Source organism: Belonocnema kinseyi, chromosome 3, assembly GCF_010883055.1.
Source record: "Belonocnema kinseyi isolate 2016_QV_RU_SX_M_011 chromosome 3, B_treatae_v1, whole genome shotgun sequence".
NCBI lineage: Eukaryota > Metazoa > Arthropoda > Insecta > Hymenoptera > Cynipidae > Belonocnema > Belonocnema kinseyi.
The window spans coordinates 91546536-91548773 of record NC_046659.1 but is presented as its reverse complement, the minus strand read 5'-3'; positions in this window follow the sequence as shown (position 1 = coordinate 91548773).

Below are 2238 nucleotides of genomic sequence, written 5' to 3'. Positions count from 1 at the left end.
ACATTAAACATTTCGAAAAATTGTGTTAATTGAAGTGAATACTTCAACATTATCCATTGAGTTGGATCATCGTGCTCCAGAGTTCCTATCAACAACGGAATCTGGTACAAGTCGCAGTCGTCATCGCAGTCGTCATCGCTGTCTTCAACATAGTCCCCGCCGTGGACATCGCAGTTGCAATCATCGCAGCTATCGTCATTCTTGATCGTCATCAAAGGTCAGTGAGTTTTTTGTACCGCAGATTCCTTCTTAACACATCCTCCCATTATGTATTTTTCTGTCTGCTCTTGTTAGTTATTTTTTGATTATTTCAAAATGACAAATGATAATGAAGTTACCGCGGAAGCTCGGGAAATAGCTCTCAAAGCCTCTCAAAAAGCAGATAAAATAAAGCTCCTCAGAAATTGTTTCATTTGAAAGGCTGTCTCGTAGATGAAGCCGCGGACGTTATCTCTTCAATCGAATCATCAGCAGAAAATTATGAAGTGGCCTGGAAATTGTTGAAAGATCGCTACGATAATCAGAAGGTGATACGCCAAAGTCACGTGAAAGCTTTAATAGATCTTCCGCCAATTTCAAACAAAATCCCTGTTCGTGTTTTTTTGGATCAATTGCAAAAGCACATGCGTGCTCTCGAAGCTTTAAAAGAGCCCATTGAAAGTTGGGACACGATTTTGGTAGTTATAGTTAGAGACAAATTATTTCCTTCTATTCGAGAAAAATGGGAAGATATCACTAGCGAATCTATGAAGCCCACTATGAAGGAAATGATTACTTTTTTGCAGCGTCGCGCTCAATTCGAAGATGCTTCGGGTTTTCAATCGGGTAACAAACAATCAAGTTCGTCGGCCAAAAATTTCTCATCACACGTTCGTACTAATAATCGTTCGCAACAAACTTACGCTATTTTAACCACAAAACATTTGTGTCCTTGTTGCGCTGAAGAACACAATGTTTTTTCTTGTAAAAAATTCGAAAATCTATCGCCATATGAGAGATACGAAGTTGCGAAAAGGGCTTCTCTTTGTTTGAATTGTTTGCGGAAGAATCATCATATTGATCAATGTCCGTCCAAGCAATGCCATATTTGTAATAAAAAACATCATACACTCTTGCATTTCCCCAATAAAAAGCCAAATAATAGTTCGACCATGGCATCTGGTGGAAATCAATCTACAGTTTCCAATCCTAGTTCTGAGGCCAGTTGTTATCAAGCACAGATTTCTTCCGAAGCCCTGTTAGCCACTGCCGTCGTTGACCTACTTAACAAGCAAGGAAAATCAAAAACTTGTCGCGTGTTTTTAGATGCTGGCTCTCAGGCTCATTTTATCACTGAGGAAGCAGCTGATTTTTTACAATTGGTTAGAGAATCTGTTGATATTTCTGTAACAGGTCTTCACGACAGTTCTACAAAAATAATTCACGCCGTCACAGCAAATATAAAATCGTTATTTAATAAATTTCAAAAATCAATAGAACTTCTCGTCGTTCCTAGTATCTCGAAGTCAATCGACCCCTATAAATCTGGCACTTTTAGAAATCCCAAAAAACATTTCCTTGGCTGATCCAGATTTTCATAGGCCATCCAGTGTCGATCTTCTCATTGGTGTCAAGCTTTTTTATAAGCTTTTGTGTGTTGGCCAAATAGCATTGAAAAATCATCCCGGTGCAATTCTTCAAAAAACGCAGCTCGGTTGGATTATCGCTGGAGAGATAAATAGATTCCTTCCGTCGGATAGAAATATTCAATGCCACTTTTCGGTTTTCGCAAATTCTCCAGATACTAATCTCACTAGATTCTGGGAAATAGAAGAAATTTCAGCTCCAAACGCACTTTCCTCTGAAGAAACGGCATGCGAAGTTGATTTCAAATATAATACCCAAAGAACTCCCGAGGGTAGATATATCGTTAGATTCCCTTTTAATGAAAAGAAAAATCAACTCGGAGAATCTCGTTCTATGGCTCTAAAACGTTTCAATTCTTTAGAAAATCGATTTAACAAAAACCCTGAGTTCCAAAAAGAATATTCTGATTTTTTTTCTTGAGTATGACAAATTGAAACATAAATCTCTTTATGAAGTCGAGAATGCCCCAGAAGTTGGGTTTTATCTTCCGCATCACGCTGTAGTGAAGGAAGATAGCCTAACAACAAAAATTCGCGTAGTCTTCGATGGTTCCGCGAAAACATCGTCTGGCATATCCCTTAATGATACTTTGATGGTTGGTCCCAAGATTCA